Genomic DNA, 16,984 nt, shown 5'->3' with positions numbered 1-16,984 from the left:
TGTTCTGCCTATGTTTTCCTCTAAGAGTTTGATAGTGTCTGGCCTTACATTTAAGTCTTTAATCCATTTTGAGTTTATTTTTGTGTATGGTGTTAGGGAGTTATTTAATTTCATACTTTTACATGTACCTGTCCAGTTTTCCCAGCACCACTTATTGAAGATGCTGTCTTTTCTCCACTGTATATGCTTGCCTCTTTTGTCAAAGATAAGGTGACCATATGTGCATGGGTTTATCTCTGGGCTTTCTATCCTGTTCCATTGATGTATTTTTCTGTTTTTGTGCCAGTACCATACTGTCTTGATTATTGTAACTTTGTAGTATAGTCTGGAGTCAGGGAGCCTGATTCCTCCAGCTCCATTTTTCGTTCTCAAGATTGCTTTGGCTATTCGGGGTCTTTTGTGTTTCCATAAACATTGTGAAATGTTTTGTTCTAGTTCTGTGAAAACTGCCAGTGGTAGTTTGATAGGGATTGCATTGAATCTGAAGATTGCTTTAGGTAGTAGTCATCTTCACAATGTCGATTCTTCCAATCCAAGAACATGGTATATCTCTCCATCTTTTTTTATCATCTTCAATTTCTTTCATCAGTGTCTTATAGTTCTCTGCCTACAGGTCTTTTGTCTCCTTAGGTAAGTTTATTCCTAGGTATTTTATTCTTTTTGTTGCAATGATAAATGGGAGTGTTTTCTTAATTTCACTTTCAGATTTTTCATCATTATTGTATAGGAATGCAAGAGATTTCTGTGCATTAATTTTGTATCCTGCTACTTTACCAAATTCATTGATTAGCTCTAGGAGTCTTCTGGTAGAATCTTGAAGATTTTCTATGTATAGTATCATGTCATATGCAAACAGTGACAGCTTTACTTCTTCTTTTCCAATTTTGATTCCTTTTATTTCTTTTTCTTCTCTAATTGCTGTGACTAAAACTTCCAAAACTATGTTGAACAATAGTGGTGAGAGTGGGCAACCTTGTCTTGTTCCTGATCTTAGTGGACATGGTTTCAGTTTTTCACCATTGGGGATGATGTTGGCTGTGGGTTTGTCATATATGGCCTTTATTGTGTTGAGGAAAGTTCCCTCTATGCCTACTTTCTGCATGGCTTTTATCATAAATCGGTGTTGAATTTTGTTGAAAGCTTTCTCTGCATCTATTGAGAGGATCATATGGTTTTTCTCCTTCAACTTGTTAATATGCTGTATCACGTTGATTGATTTGCATATATTGAAGAATCCTTGCATTCCTGGAATAAACCCCACTTGATCATGGTGTATGATCCTTTTAATGTGCTGTTAGATTCTGTTTGCTAGTATTTTGTTGAGGATTTTTGCATCTATGTTCATCAGTGATATTGGTCTGTAGTTTTCTTTCTTTGTGACATCTTTGTCTGGTTTTGGTATCAGGGTGATGGTGGCCTTGTAGAATGATTTGGGGAGTATTCCTCCCTCTACAATATTTTGGAAGAGTTTGAGAAGGATAGGTGTTAGCTGTTCTCTAAATGTTTGATAGAATTCGCCTGTGAAGCCATCTCGTCCTGGGCTTTTGTTTGTTGGAAGATTTTTAATCACAGTTTCAATTTCAGTGCTTGTGATTGGTCTGTTCATATTTTCTATTTCTTCCTGGTACAGTCTCGGCAGGTTGTGCATTTCTGAGAATTTGTCCATTTCTTCCAGGTTGCCCATTTTATTGGCATAGATTTGCTTGTAGTAATCTCTGATGATGGTTTGTATTTCTGCAGTGTCAGTTGTTACTCCTCCTTTTTCATTTCTAATTCTATTGATTTGAGTCTTCTCCCTTTTTTTCTTGATGAGTCTGGCTAATGGTTTATCAATTTTGTTTATCTTCTTAGAGAACCAGCTTTTAGTTTTATTGATCTTTGCTATTGTTTCCTTCATTTCTTTTTCATTTATTTCTGATCTGATCTTTATGATTTCTTTTCTTCTGCTAGCTTTGGGTTTTTTTTTGTTCTTCTTTCTCTAATTGCTTTATGTGCAAGGTTATGTTGTTTATTCAAGATGTTTCCTGTTTCTTGAGGTAGGATTGTATTGCTATAAACTTCCTTCTTAGAACTGCTTTTGCTTCATCCCATAGGTTGTGGGTCATCATGTCTCCATTGTCATTTGTTTCTAGGTATTTTTTTATTTCCCCTTCGATTTCTTCAGTGATCACGTCGTTATTAAGTAATGTATTGTGTAGCCTCCATGTGTTTGTATTTTTTACAGATCTTTTCCTGTAATTGATATCTAGTCTCATAGCATTGTGGTCGGAAAAGATACTTGATATGATTTCAATTTTCTTAAATTTACCAAGGCTTGATTTGTGACCCAAGATATGATCTATCCTGGAGAATGTTCCATGAGCACTTGAGAAAAATGTGTATTCTGGTTTTTTTGGGTTGAATGTCCTATAAATATCAATTAAATCCATCTTGTTTAATGTATCATTTAAAGCTTGTGTTTCCTTATTTATTTTCATTTTGGATGATCTGTCCATTGGTGAAAGTGGGGTGTTAAAGTCCCCTACTATGATTGTGTTACTGTCAATTTCCCCTTATATGGCTGTTTCTATTTGTTTTATGTATTGAGGTGCTCCCATGTTGTGTGCATAAATATTTAAAATTGTTATATCTTCTTCTTGAATTGATCCCTTGATCATTATATAGAGTCTGTCTTTGTCTCTTGTAATAGTCTTTATTTTAAAATCTATTTTGTCTGATATGAGAATTGCTACTCCAGCTTTCTTTTGATTTCCATTTGCATGGAATATCTTTTTCCATCTGCTCACTTTCAGTCTGTATGTGTTCCTAGGTCTGAAGTGGGTCTCTTGTAGATAGCATATATATATGGGTCTTGTTTTTGTATCCATTCAGCCAGTCTGTGTCTTGTGGTGGGAGCATTTAATCCATTTACATTTAAGGTAATTATTGATATGTATGTTCCTATTCCCATTTTCTTAAATGTTTTGGTTTGTTATTGTAGGTGTTTTCCTTCTCTTGTGTTTCTTGCCTAGAGAAGTTCCTTTAGCATTTGTTGTAAAGCTGGTTTGGTGGTGCTGAACTCTCTCAGCTTTTGCTTGTCTGTAAAGGTTTTAATTTCTCCATCAAATCTGAATGAGATCCTTGCTGGGTAGAGTAATCTTGGTTGTAGGTTTTTCTCCTTCCTCACTTTAAATATGTTCTGCCACTCCCTTCTGCCTTGCAGAGTTTCTGCTGAAAGATCGGCTGTTAATCTTATGGGGATTCCCTTGTGTGTTATTTGTTGTTTTTTCCTTGTTGCCTTTAATATGTTTTCTTTATATTTAATTTTTGATAGTTTGATTAATATGTGTCTTGGCGTGTTTCTCCTTGGATTTATCCTGTATGGGACTCTCTGTGCTTCCTGGACTTGATTAACTATTTCCTTTCCCATATTAGGGAAGTTTTCAACTATAATCTCTTCAAATATTTTCTCAGTCCCTTTCTTTTTCTGTTCTTCTTCTGGGACCCCTATAATTCGAATGTTGGTGCATTTAATGTTGTCCCAGAGGTCTCTGAGACTGTCCTCAGTTCTTTTCATTCTTTTTTCTTTATTCTGCTCTGCAGTAGTTATTTCCACTATTTTATCTTCCAGGTCACTTATCCGTTCTTCTGCCTCAGTTATTCTGCTATTGATTCCTTCTAGAGTATTTTTAATTTTATTATTGTGTTTTTCATCATTGTTTGGTTCCTCTTTAGGTCTTCTAGGTCCTTGTTAAATTTTTCTTGCATTTTGTCCATTCTATTTCCAGGATTTTGGATCATCTTTACTATCATTATTCTGAATTATTTTTCAGGTAAAGTGCCTATTTCCTCTTCATTTGTTAGGTCTGGTGTATTTTTACCTTGCTCCTTCATCTGCTCTGTGTTTTCTGTCTTCTCAGTTTGCTTATCTTACTATGTTTTCAGTCTCCTTTTTGCAGGCTGCAGGTTCGTAGTTCCTGTTATTTTTGGTATCTCTCCCAAGTGGCTAAGGTTCGTTCAGTGGGTTGTGTAGGCTTCCTGATGGAGGGGACTAGTGCCTGTGTTCTGGTGGATGAGGCTGGATCTTGTCTTTCTGGTGGGCAGGTGTACGTCTGGTGGTGTGTTTTGGGGTGTCTGTGGCCTTACTATGATTTTAGGCAGCCTCTATGCTAATGGCTGGGGCTGTGTTCCTGTCTTGATAGTTTTTTGGCATGGGTGCCCAGCACTATAACTTGCTGGTCATTGAGTGAAGCTGGGTCTTGGTGTTGAGATGGAGATCTCTGGGAGATTTTCGTCATTTGGTATTACATGGAGCTGGGAGGTCTCTTGTGGACCAGTGTTCTGAAGTTGGCTCTCCCACCTCAGAGGCACAGCCCTCATGCCTGGCTGGAGCACCAAGAGCCTTTCATCCACACGGTTCAGAATGAAAGAAAAAAAATAGAAAGAAAAAAAAGAAAAAAGTTAAAATAAAATAAAGTAAGATAAAATAAAATAAAGTTATTAAAATAAAAAAATAAAAAATATTTTTTTTTTAAAAAAGAAACAAACATTTTTAAATTAAAAAAAAAAAAAAGGATGGACAGAACCCTAGGACAAATGGTTAAAGCAAAGCTATACAGACAAAATCTCAAACAGAAGCATACACATACACACTCACAAAAAGAGGAAAAGGGGAAAATATAATATATCTTGCTCACGAAGTCCACCTCCTCAATTTAGGATGATTCATTGTCTCTTCAGGTAATCTCCAGATTCAGGTACATCAAATTGTTTGTGGAGCTTTAATCCACTGCTTCTGAGGCTGCTGGGAGAGATTTCCCTTTCTCTTCTTTGTTTGCACAGTTCCTGGGATTCAGCTTTGGATTTAGCCCCGCCTCTACTTGTAGGTCGCCTGCGGGCATCTGTTCTTCACTCAGACAGGACGGGGTTAAAGGAGAAGCTCCTTCAGGGGCTCTGGCTCACTCAGGCCGGGGGCAGGGAAGGGTACGGATGCTGGGTGGACCTGCGGCAGTGGCAGAGGCCTGCGTGGCATTGCAGCAGCCTGAGGTGCACCATGCGTTCTCCTGGGGAAGTTGTCCCTGGATCACGGGACCCTGGCAGTGGCAGGCTGCACAGGCTCCCGGGAGGGGCAGTGTGGATAGTGACCTGTGCTCGCCCACAGGCTTCTTGGTGGGAGCAGCAGCAGCCTTAGCGTCTCATGCCCATCTCTGGGGTCCACGCTGATAGCCACGGCTTGCGCCCGTCTCTGGAGCTCGTTTAGGCAGTGCTCTGAATCCCCTCTCCTCGCACACCAGGGAACAAAGAGGCAAGAAAAAGTCTCTTGCCTGTTCGGCATCTCCAGACCTTTTCCCAGACTCCTTCCTGGCTAGCCGTGGTGCACTAACCCCTTCAGCCTGTGTTCACGCCGCCAACCCCAGTCCTCTCCCTGCGATCCAACCAATCCCAAGCCTCAGCTCCCAGCCCCCGCCCACCCCGGCGGGTGAGCAGACAAGCCTCTCGGGCTGGTGAGTGCTGCTAGGCACTGATCCTCTGTGTGGTAATCTCTCCACCTTGCCCTCTGCACCCCTATTGCTGCGCTCTCCTCCATGGCTCCGAAGCTTCCCCCCTCCGCCACCCGCAGTCTCCACTGGTGAAGGGGCTTCCTAGTGTGTGGAAACCTTTCCTCCTTCACAGCTCCCTCCCACTGGTGCAGGTCCCATGCCTATTCTTTTGTCTCTGTTGTTTCTTTTTTTTTTTGCCATACCCAGGTACGTGGGGAGTTTCTTGCCTTTTGGGAGGTCTGAGGTCTTCTGCCAGCGTTCAGTGGGTGTTCTATAGGAGCAGTTCCACGTGTAGATGTATTTCTGATGTATCTGTGGGGAGGAAGGCAATCTCCACGTCTTACTCTTCCGCCATCTTCTCCTAAGGAAGTTTTTATTTAGGAGGCATTTTTATTTCAAAATAATTCATTGGATATTTTAATATTCTTTTCCTCATTATATTATTTTTTCATTATATACCTGACCTAGTGAGAATATCTGTCCTATGTTCTGTGTGCCAATTCCATCATATCTATCATTATTTAGTATGATTCTATTAACTGTTAGTTTTATGTCACATATCCCTGTGTATTTGAATGTATAATAAATACTGATTAGGTTCTATGTATTGTGAATATTATGTTGATGAAGCTGAGCATTGTTACATTCATTAAAGACTGTCGGATGCTGTTTCACTCTCTGTTGTTTGAAAATGACCTTAAACCTCTCAACAGTTCTAAGTTTTGTTAAGGTGGATTTAGTGTAGCCTTATTCAAAGGCTAGTTTACTACTAGTGCTACTAATACTTCAGGTACTACTACTACTGGTGTCACTCCTGAATGCCCCAGGTGTCATAATAAATGTTGCCTCTGGTTGGCAAAAATTCAAAGGGAACTAATTAATTTATAACTATCCAGCCAGGGAGTTTCACCCCATGTAACCATGGCTTCGTATTCATCAAAACACTTAAAAGGACCACTTATGTAAGTTACTTGGTATCTTTCCTGCATAGGTTTCTTTGCAATCATACTGTCCCCAAATTCCAGCCATCTCCACCTCTCCAAACTTGTGTATCTCAATTTAGAAAGACATTGTGCTCTGCTTGACTTCCTTACTATGCTTAGGTGCCTTATCATGGTTCCAAAAATATCTCTAAGCAAAAATCCAGGACCATTATGGAAATTACTTCATTTATATCCCTTCATTTAGTGAAAACCAAACAGTTGTCACTGTTTCCAATGTCTGAAAAAAGCTATCCAATTTATTTTATCTGGTTTTCTGGTTGTTTATAATGGGGTGAAAATTCCAATCTCTCATTCTCTATCAACACAGAAAGTGGTAATCCTTTACAATTATACATAAGCATGTTAAATTATTAAATAATATTTAACTAATTTAATGATATCATTCTATTAAAAATAGTGAAACTACTATACTTAAAGTGTTTTCATATTATTATACTTTATAGACATAGTAAAAAGATAAGTTCTACTCATCTATTACGCTCTATGTATATCTGTTCTTGAAGATTATCATGAGCACATTGCGAATATGCAAGTTTTCTTGGCTGTCTTGACACTCCTGAGCATACAACTATACAGACACACCTTGCAGTTATTGTGAATTCTGTTCCAGGCCACTGTAGCAACGCAAACATTGCAATAAAAAAGTCACACAATTTTTTCCATTTTCCATTGCATATAAAATTTACATTTACATTATACTGCAGTCTATTAAGTGTGCAATAGTTTTATGTCTAAAAAATGTACATACCTTGGGCTTCCCTGGTGGCGCAATGGTTGAGAATCTGCCTGCCAATGCAGGTGACACGGGTTCGAGCCCTGGTCTGGGAAGATCCCACATGCCGCGGAGCAACTGGGCCCGTGAGCCACAATTACTGAGCCTGCACGTCTGGAGCCTGTGCTCCGCAACAAGAGAGGTCGCAATAGTGAGAGGCCCACGCACCGCGATGAAGAGTGGCCTCCGCTTGCCGCAACTGGAGAAAGCCCTCGCACAGAAACGAAGACCCAACACAGCCATAAATAAATAAAAATAAATAAATAAATTGCCATATCTTTAAAAAAAATGTACATACCTTAATTTTAAAATATTTTATTGCTGAAAAACCCTAACCATCATCTGAGTCTTCAAAAAGTTGTAATCTTTTTGTTAGTGAAAAGTCTTGTCCAGAAGTTGATGGCAGTGGTTGCTGAAGGTTGGGTTGGCAGTGGCAATTTCTTAAAATAAAACAGCAATGAAGTTTGCCACTTAGATTGACTCTTACTTTCACAAGCGATTTCTCTGTAGCATGCAATGCTTTTTGATAGCATTTTACCATGGCAGAACTTCTTTTGAAATTGGAGTCAATCCTCTCAAACACTGATGCTGCTTTATCAATTAAGTTTATGCAATATTCTAAATGATTTGTTGTTGCTTCAATAATTTTGACAGCATTTTCAGCAGGGGTATATTCCATCTCAAGAAACCACTTTTTATTATCCATAAAAAGCAGCTCCTCATTCATGAAAGTTTTATCATGACATTGCAACAATTCAGTCACATCTTTGGTCTCCACTTTTTGTTCTAGTTCTCTTGCTATTTCCACAACATCTGTAGTTACTTCCTTCACAGAAGTCTTAAACCCATGAAAGTCACCCATGAGTGTTGGAGTCAACTTCTTCCAAACTCCTGTTAATGTTGATATTTTGACCTCTTCTGATGAATTATGAATGTTCTTCATGCATCTAGAAAGGTGAATTCTTTTCAGAGGTTTCCAATTTACTTTGCCCAGATCCATCAGATGACTCACCATCTAGGACAGTTATAACCTTACAAAATATATTTCCTAAATAAGACTTGAAAGCAGAAATTATTCCTCAATCCATAGGCTGCAGAATGGATGTTGTGTTAGCAGGCATAAAAACAACATGAATCTCATTGTTTGTCCACATCAGAGCTCTGGGTGACCAGGTGCATTGTCAGAGGGCAGAAATATTATGAAAGGAATCTTTTTCTGAGCAATAGATCTCAACAGTGGGCTTCAAATAGTCAGTAAGCTATGCTGTTAACTGATGTGTTTTCATCCAGGCTTTGTTGTTCCATTTATAGAGCACAGACAGAGTAGAATTAGCATAATTCTAAAGGACCCTAGGATTTTCAGAATGGTAAATGACTTCACCTTTAAGTCCCCAGCCACATTAACCCCAACAAGATAGTCAGCTCGTCCTTTGAAGCTTTAAAGCCAGGCATTGACTTCTCTTCTCTAGCTATAAAAGTTCTGAATGTTATCTTCTTCCGATATAAGGCTACTTTATCTACATTGAAAATCTGTTGTTCAGTGCAGCCACCTTCATTAATCATCTTAGCTAAATCTTCTGGGTAACTTGCTGCAACTTCTACAACAGCATTTTCTGCTTCCTCTTGCACTTTTATGTTATGGAGAGGACTTCTTTCCTTCAACCTCATGACCCAACCTCTGCTAGCTTCAAACTTTCCTTCTGCACCTACCTCACCTCCCTCAGCCTTCACAGAATTGAAGAGAGTTAGGGTCTTGCTTTAGATTAGGCTTTGGCTTAAGTGAATGCTGTGGCTGGTTTGATCTTCTACCCAGACCACTAAAACTTTCTCCATACCAGCAATAAAGCTGTTTTGTTTTCTCATCATTAGTGTGTTCACTGGAGTAGCACTTTAAATTTCCTTCAAGAACTTTTCTTAACGTTCACAACTTGGGTGTTTGGCACAAGAGGCCCAGCTTTCAACACATCTCAGTTTTAGACATGCTTTTCTCATTAAGCTTGATCTTTTCCAGCTTTGGATTTAAAGTGAAAGACATATGACTCTTTCTTTCACTTAAACACTTAGAGGCCTTTGTAGGGTTATTAATTGGCCTAATTTCAATAGTGTTGTGTCTCAGGGACCAAGGAGACCTCTGGAGAAGGGGAGAGGTGGGAGGATGCTCAACTGTTGGAGCAGTCAAATCACACGACATTTATCTACTAAGCTCATCACTTTATATGGATGTGGTTCTTGGCACCCCAAAATAATTGCAATAGTGACATCAAAGGTCACTGATCTCAGATCACCATAACATATAATAATAATGAAAATTTTGAAATATTGTGAGAATTATCAAAAAGGTAATGCAGAGGAACCAAGTGAACAAATGCTGTTAGAAAAATGGCACCAATAGAATTGCTTGATGCTGGGTTGCCACACACCTTCAATTTGTAAAAAACTCAACATCTGCAATAAAGCAAAGCACAATAAAACAAGGTGTTCCTGTATTAGTATCTTTTAAAAACTTATGTGTACAACGTTTATTCATGTGAGTAGATCACTGAGAGGCAGAATTATAAGAGTTATATATTCCAAGTCCCAGCCTGTTATTTAGGTCTTGGCACTATTTTCTAACTTCCTGTTATATTTGGTTACCTTTCTAAGTCTAATTTCTTTTCTGAATTATTTTCTTCAGCACATCCAAATGCATGCACAATACATAAATTGTTTACAAAAAGTACAACTTTAACGCTTGTTACATTTGAAGGTCTTGCTTTTAACCATTATACCCTAAGGGAGGGAGTATATCACAATGGTTTAAGAACATGGTCTCTGGAGTGGTGCTGAGTAGGTGAACACAATAACTTGTCACTTTTTGAGCACATGGCCTGTGTAATCAGAAAATCGATTAGACACTCTTCTGGCCTTAGTTTCCTCAGCTGTGGGCTGAAATTAAAGAAAATATTTACCACATAGAATTGTCTTTGAGAAATGAGTAAGAAATGACTTATTACTGTACTTCATACAATGATTGGTCCACAGAACAAAACAGCAAAAGTTAGTTACTCTTTTAATTTTGGGCATAATATGGTGATTTCTATCCCATTCCATATATTATGAGTTCATTTGATTCAAGATCTGGTATTCGTTTCTAATTATATTGATTGCTTCTTGGCAAGATCACTAGGCACCTGGAGGACAGAAATGGAAGAAGACTTTTAAATTTTAAAAGTTACTAATAAAGGCCCACCCCCTCAAGCCAAAGCCTCCTCCACCTGCACAGTCTCCAGAGTCCTGAGCACCGCCACTGCTAAAGCCTCCTCTGGAATCAGTCTTGGGCACCCCAGCCTGAGAAAGGAAGCCACCAGTGCTGAAGGGGGCTGAGTGCTAAAGCTTGTGGTCAGGAGAGTGGATCTGGGTAGAGGACCAGTGTTGGCTGCACAGAGAAAACCTGAGGGAATGGGAGTGAGGTGCTCCATGGCCAGGAATGCTCCTAGAGGAAGCGTGGTCTGCCTTGGAAATGAGGCACCACTGTTGAGTGGCGTGCAAGGGCAGGGCTGCCATTGCAAGACCCTTCCCCACCCAACGGCCCCTGCTTCTGTGGTCACTTGGAGGGACTCACACCAGAGTGAGTGTGTCCCAGTCTGTTGCATCTTCTTGCTGGTCTCTGCCACTGCAGGCACTTTGCACACACCAAAGCTGTGGCCACCTTATCCCTCCTCAGCCTGAGTGAATAATTGCCCCAGCCTGAGAGCCCCAATCAGCCACTGCTTCTGCCCTTCTTGCCTGGGCAGGGAACAGACACCTGAGGGTGGCCCATACATAGAGGTGGGGCCAAAACCAAAACTGAGCCCAGCGACTATGTGATTAAGAAAGAGGAACAGAAATCTCTTGGTGCAGCTGAACAAGCCACAGGTTAAATCTGCATGATCTGCTTGGTAAATCCTGCATCTGTGGAATATCTGAATGGACAATGAGTACTATCAACAACTGAGACCAGTCTAAATTTGGCAGCTGTGGACTTTGGGGGCAAGTACATGTGGAAGTTGGGTCAGGTCAGGGTCTGAGCTGGCCCAACAGTGCCCACAGCAAGTTCAGAGAACTACCTAGTGTTAGTGGAGGGGCTCCTGGGGAGGCAAGGGTTGGCTGTGGCTCACTGGAGGAACAAGTACACTGAGAGTGGAGGCCTCAGGAAAATATTATTACTATTTTTTTCTTTTTTCTTTCAATTTTTGTTTCATTTTGTTCTGTTGTTGTTTTATTATTTTTTTCTTTTTAATAATTTTTTATATTTTGTTTTCTAATTTTTTAATAATTTTTTTTTTATTTTTCAAGTTTTACTTGATGTTTTGTGTTTTTTTCTTGTTTCTGATTTTGTCTTTTCTTTGTTTGTTTTGTTGTTTTATGTCTTGACCATTTTGGTATATTTGTTTAAAGCTGTCTTTGTTTTTTTTAGTTTGCTTTCTGTTTTTCTTGTGTTTTTTTTTTTTATTTTTGTTCTGTTTTTATTGTTAGTTTTTGTTTGGATTTTTTTTCTTCTTTTTTTTTTTTTTTTGTTTGGTCTTGCTTTTATCATTTGTCTTGGATTTTGTTTGTTTGTTTGTTTTCTTTGTTGTATTTCATTCTTTTCTTTTTCTGGCTCCACCATGCAGCTGACATGGTCTTTGTTCCCTGGCCAAGGGTCATGCCTGAGCCTCTAGAGTAAGAGTGTTGAGTCCAAGACGCTGGAATGCCAGAGAATTCCTGGCCCCAGGGAATATTAATCAGCGTGAGCTTTTCCAGAGGTCTCCATCTCAACATGAAGGCCCAGCTCCACCCAACTGCCTACAGGCTCCACTGCTGGATGCCCCACACCAAACAACTAGCAAGACAGGAACACAGCCTCACCCATCAGCAGACAGGCTGCCTAAAGTCATACTAAGCTCACAGACAACCCCCAAAACACCACCTGACGTGGTCCAGCCCATCAGGGCACAAGACTCAGCTCCACCCACCACAGCACAGACACCAGACCCTCCCAAAAAGAAGCCTACACAAGCCCCTGTAACACCCTCACCAATAAGGGGGCAAATACACCAGAAGCAAGAGGAACTATGACCCTGCAGCCTGCAGAAAGGAGACCACAAACACAGTAAGTCAGACAAAATGAGATGACAGAAAAATATGTTACAGATGAAGGAGCAAGGTAAAAATCCATAAGACCAAATAAATGAAGAGAAAATAGGCAACCTACCTGAAAAAGAATTCAGAGTAATGATTCTTAAGATGATCCAAGATCTTGAAAATAGAATGGAGGCACAGAAATAGAAAGGAGACCCAAGAAATATTTGACAAGGACCTAGAAGAACTGAAGAACAAAAAGCAGTGATGAACAACACAATAACTGAAGTGAAAAATACACTAGAAGGAATCAATAGCAGAATAACTAAGGCAGAAGAACAGATAAGTGAGCTGGAATATAGAATGGTGGAAATAACTGCCACAGAGCAGAATAAAAAAAAAAAAAAAAGGATGCAAAGAAATGAGGAGAGTCTCAGAGACCTCTGGGACAACATTAAAAGCACCAACATTCGAATTATAGGAGTCACAAAAGAAGAAAAAGAGAAAGGGCCTGAGAAAACATTTGAAGAGATTATAGTCAAAAACTTCCCTAACATGGGAAAGGAAATTGTCACCCAAATCCAGGAAGGGCAGAAAGTCCTATACAGGATAAACCCAAGGAGAAACACGCCAAGACATATATTATTCAAACTAACAAAAATTAAATACAAAGAAAAAGTATTAAAACCAGCGAGGGAAAAGAAACAAATAATATACAAGGGTATATTATGAAAACCATAAGGTTTTCAGGTGATTTTTCAGCAGAAACACTGCAGTCCAGAAGGGAGTGGCATATATATTTAAAGTGATGAAAGGGAAAAACCTACAACCAAGACTACTCGAGAATTCAGCACCACCACACCAGCTCTACAACAAATGCTAAAGGAACTTCACACAGTGAGAAATACAAGACCAGAAAAAGACCTGCAAAAACAAACCCAAAACAATTAAGAAAATGGTAATAGGAACATACATATCAATAATTACCTTAAATATGAATGGATTAAATGCTCCAACCAAAAGACACAGGCCAGCTGAATAGATAAAAAACAAGACTTGTACATATGCTGTCTACAAGAGACCCACTTCAGACCTAGGGACACATACAGACTGAAAGTGAAGAGATGGAAAAAGATATTCCATGCAAATGAAAATCAAAACAAAGCTGGAGTAGCAATACTCATATCAGACAAAATAGACTTTAAAATAAAGCTATTACAAGAGACAAGGAAGGACAATACACAATGATCAAGGGATCAATCCAAGAAGAAGATGCAACAATTGTAAATATTAAAGCACCCAACAAAGGAGCACCTCAATACATAAGGAAAATGCTAACAGCCATAAAAGGGGAAATTGATACTAACACTATAAGTGGGGAACTCAACACTCCATTCACACCAATGGTCAGATCATTCAAACAGAAAATTAATAAGGAAACACAAGCCTTAAATGACACATTAGACCAGATAGACTTAATTGATATTTTTAGGACATTCTATCTGAAATCAGCAGAACACACTTTCTTCTCCAGTGAATACGGAACATTCTCCAGGAGAGATCACATCTTAGGTCACAAAGCAAGCCTTGGTAAATTTAAGAAAATTAAAATCATATCAAGCATCATTTCTAACCACAAGACTATGAGATTAGAAATCAATTGCAGAAAATAAAAAGTGTAAAAAACACAAATTCATGGAAGCTAAACAATATGCTACTAAATAGCCAAGAGCTCACGGAAGAAATCAAAGAGGAAATCAGAAAATACCTAGAAACAAATGACAACAAATGTATGATGACCCTAAACGTATGGGATGCAGCAAAAGCACTTTTAAGAGGGAAATTTATAGCAATACAATCCCACCTCAAAAAAACATGAAAAATTTCAAATAAACAACTTAACTTTACACCTAAAGCAACTAGAGAAAGAAGAACAAACAAACCCCAAAGTTAGTAGAAGAAAAGAAAACATAAAGATCAGAAAAGAAATAAATGACATAAAAAAGAAGAAAACAGTGGCAAAGACCAAAGAAACTAGAAGCTGGTTCTTTGAGAGAAGATAAACAAACCTGATAAAACTTTAGCCAGACTCATCAAGACAAAAAAAAAAGGAGAGGACTCAAATCAATAAAATTAGAAATGACAAGGAAGTTACAACTGACACTGCAGAAACACAAACGACCATAAGAGACTACTCCAAGAAACTATATGCCAAAAAAATGGACAACCTGGAAGAAATGGACAAATTCTTAGAAAAGTGTAACCTTCCAAGACTGAACCAGGAAGAAATAAAACTATGAAAAGAACATTCACAAGTAATGAAATTGAAACTGTGATTAAAAGTCTTCCAGCAAAAAAAGTCCAGGACCAGATGGCTTCAGAGGTGAATTCCATCAAACTACTGGAGAATAGGTAACATCTATCCTTCTCAAACTCTTACAAAAAATTGCAGAGAGAGGAACACTCCCTACCTCGTTCTACAAAGCCACCATCACCCTGATACCAAAACCAGACAAAGATATCACAAAAAAGACAATTACAGGCCAGTATCACTGATGAACATAGATGCAAAGATCCTCAATGAACCACTAACAAACAGAATCCAAAAACACATTAAAGGATGATACACCATGAACAAGTGGAATTTATCCTAAGGATGAAAGATTCTTTAATATATGCAAATCAAACAATGTGATACACCATATTAATAAATTGAAGAATAAAAACCATATGATCATCTCAATAGATGCAGAAAAAGCTTTTGACAAAACTCAACATTCATTTATAATAAAAACTCTCCAGAAAGTGGGCATAGAGGGAACCTACCTCAATGTAATAAAGGCCATATATGACAAAGCCCACAGCAAACATCATTTGCAATGGTGAAAAACAGCATTTCCTCTAAGGTCAGGAAGAACAGAAGGATGTCCACTCTCACCACCATCATTCAACATAGATTTGGAAGTCCTAGCCATGGCAATCAAAGAAGAAAAAGAGGGCTTCCCTGGTGGCGCAGCGGTTGAGAATCTGCCTGCCGATGCAGGGGACGCGGGTTTGAGCCCTGGTCTGGGAGGATCCCTTATGCCGCGGAGCACCTGGACCCATGAGCCACAATTACTGAGCCTGCGCATCTGGAGCCTGTGCTCCACAACAGGAGAGGCCGCGATGGTGAGGGGCCCGCGCACCGCGATGAAGAGTGGCCCCCGCCTGACACAACTAGAGAAGGCCCTCGCACAGAAACGAAGACCCAACGCAGCCATAAATAAATAAATAAATAAATTTAAAAAACAAAAACAAAAAAACCCATTGACTTTAAAAAAAAAAGAAGAAGAAAAAATAAAAGGAATACAAATCAGAAAGAAGTATAACTGTCACTGTTTGCAGATGACATTATACTATACATAGAAAATCCTAAAGATGCCACCAGAAAACTAGTAGAACTAATTAATGAATTTGGTAAAGTTGCAGGATACAAAATCAATGCAGAGAAATCTCTTGCATTCTGATACATTAACAACAAAATATCAGAAAGAGAAATTAAGGAAACAATCCCATTTACCATAGCAATGAAAAGAATAAAATACCCAGGAATAAACCTACCTAAGGAGGCAAAAGACCCGTACTAAGAAAACTATCAGATACTAATGAAAGAAATCAAAGAAAATGCAAGCAGATGGAGAGATATACCATGTTCTTGGATTGGAAGAATCAATATTGTGAAAATGACTATACTACCCAAAGCAATCTACAGATTTAATGCAATCCCTATCATTTTACCAATGGCATTTTTCAAGGAATTAGAATGAAAATTTTTACAATTTGTATGGAAACACAAAAGAACCCGAGTAGCCAAAGCAATCTTGAGAAAGAAAAATGGAGCTGGAGGAATCAGACTCCCTGACTTCAGACTACACTACAAAGCTACAGTAATCAAGGCAGTATGGTACTGGCACAAAAATAGAAATATAAATCAGTGGAACAGGATAGAAAGCCCAGAGATAAACCCATGCACTTATCATCACCTAATCTATGATAAAGGAGGCAAAAATATACAGTGGAGAAAAGACAGCTTCTTTAATAAATGGTGCTGGGAAAACTGGACAGCTACATGTAAAAGAATGAAATTAGAGCACTACCTAACAGCATACACAAAAATAAACTCAAAATTGATTAAAGACCTAAATGTAAGACCGGACACTATTAAACTCTTACAGGAAAGCATAGGAAAAACACTCTGACATAAATCACAACAAGATCGTTTTTGACCCACCTCCTAGAGTAATGAATATAAAAACAAAAATAAATGAATGGGACCTAATGAAACTTAAAAGCTTTTGCACAACAAAGGAAGCTTATAAACAAGACAAAAAGACAACCCTCAGAATGGTAGAAAATATTTGCAAATGTATCAATGGACAAAGGATTAATCTCCAGAATACAAAAACAGCTCATGCAGTTCAATATCAAAAAAGCAAACAATCCAATTAAAAATGGACAGAAGACCTAAATAGACAGTTCTCCAAGAAGACATACATATGGTCAACAAACACATGTAAAGATGCTCAACATCACTAATTATTAGAGAAATGCAAATCAAAACTACAATGCGG

General features: G+C 38.6%; 1 pseudogene; it reads right to left on the bottom strand.

Annotated features, from left to right (window-relative positions):
* Positions 1 to 7,645: 7,645 nt before the first annotated feature.
* On the bottom strand, positions 7,646 to 9,486 carry LOC118884051 (annotated as a pseudogene).
* Between the last annotated feature and the right edge of the window lie 7,498 nt (positions 9,487 to 16,984).

This window comes from Balaenoptera musculus, chromosome 18 (genome assembly GCF_009873245.2).
Source record: "Balaenoptera musculus isolate JJ_BM4_2016_0621 chromosome 18, mBalMus1.pri.v3, whole genome shotgun sequence".
NCBI classification, from domain to species: Eukaryota; Metazoa; Chordata; class Mammalia; order Artiodactyla; family Balaenopteridae; genus Balaenoptera; species Balaenoptera musculus.
The sequence above is the reverse complement of the archived record's forward strand: the minus strand, read 5'-3'. Positions and strand labels throughout refer to the sequence as shown.